Below are 1,450 nucleotides of genomic sequence, written 5' to 3' on the forward strand. Positions count from 1 at the left end.
TTAATAGCAAACACTGAGAAGTGTTTCAGGGCACATGCTGGTCCACCATGGCTAGGTTTGTTTCTCCTTCCCCTGTTTATTTGTTCTATAAAGGTATAGAGGGTCCATAGAAACTGGGGGACCCACACTGACGAAGGCTTTCAGACTGCAGCAGCTAATGGATCCACTCAAAGCTTTCAGTCCCCTTGGAAAGAAATGGCGTATTTACAAACACTGAGGAAGCCCCAATGGAGGCTGGAGGGGTACAAGACCGTGTGACAGGACTCCCATGGCTAGCTGGTCCTAGAACTGGTGAGACCCCATATTCTCTAGGCCTGTGGCTTCGACTCCAGTGTCCAAAATGCATAAAGCTCACAGTTTCCAGAGTGGGTTCAGGGACTTCGAGGCAACTGCTCTTGTGTGTGTCCAGGTGTGCTTCCAGCCTCCCTTAGTGTGACGTTCCGGAGTTCGTTTTGTATTAGCGTAGGCCTCCGTGAAACAGTGGGAAACAAGACTCTTCCCGCCCGTCAGGCAAACGTGTTTCCCTTCTCAGCACGGAAGCAAAGCTGAGTGTGAGCTGAGAACCCCGAGGACACGAGATGTCCACAGGCAGATTGAGCCCTGGCTGCCCATGTTTCTGGGCAGGATTTCATTACAAAAAAACCTTTTGACCCCCTGGCAGTGGGCAAAGCAACACTTTGTTGGTGGTGGTGTCCTTATTTCAATCAGGGGCAGAGAGGATGGCCGTCCCCTGTTCTTCCTAGCTTGATGTCTGGCTTGGTGGCTAAAGCTGTTTTATACCTAGGACTCATAAAAATCAAATCAAATCAAATTTAGGCAGGGTAGCTGAGGAGGAGGAGGATAGACAGAGACCTGTGCTCCGCCGTGCGATGTTGTGTGGTCGGGGAAAGACACCCAAAGACCTGCTCTGTAGTGCAGGGCACAGACAGGTCACAGGCACCTGATTGTTGCCAAGCCATAGAACACAGATGGAGGTTGTCACCCAGGCGCCCTCCAGCTTCATGGCAGCGGGAACCATCCCAGATAGGAGAGAAAGAGAAGTGGAGCGGCTTGAGCGTGCTAAAGGGACGTGGAACGGGAGACTTAAGGGTGAATAGACATAGGCTGCTTTGAGTGGCCATAGAGAAGTCCGAGCTTGAGCTGCTGCTGAAGGCCAGGCCTGGGTCTGTGGGTTGGTGTCAATGTCCGTGACTCATATTATCACTAGAGAACTAGAGGATGTCACTAGGGATAACTGCCAGGGACCATGTAGCTATCCAGGGCCTGTGCAGAGCTGGCCCCGCCCCCTCGCTGGCTGTTCTGCTCTGAATAGCTGTCCCTAATCTTTCACCAGCATCAGCACTCAGGAGGGCAAGCAGGTGCTGCCCCTAGCCCAGGTAGCATGATGAAGCCAGCCCTGTTAGCAGGGCTGTGAGTGAGCTGACCCTAGGGCATGATTGTGGGAGAGCTG

General features: G+C 52.8%; 1 non-coding gene across 1 annotated transcript; it reads left to right on the plus strand.

Annotated features, from left to right (window-relative positions):
* Positions 1–649: 649 nt before the first annotated feature.
* LOC116915120 lies at positions 650–793 on the plus strand. Its single transcript, XR_004389801.1, has one exon. It is a non-coding gene; the product is annotated as a small nucleolar RNA SNORA48 (small nucleolar RNA).
* Positions 794–1,450: the final 657 nt, after the last annotated feature.

This window comes from Rattus rattus, chromosome 13 (assembly GCF_011064425.1).
Source record: "Rattus rattus isolate New Zealand chromosome 13, Rrattus_CSIRO_v1, whole genome shotgun sequence".
Lineage (NCBI taxonomy): Eukaryota > Metazoa > Chordata > Mammalia > Rodentia > Muridae > Rattus > Rattus rattus.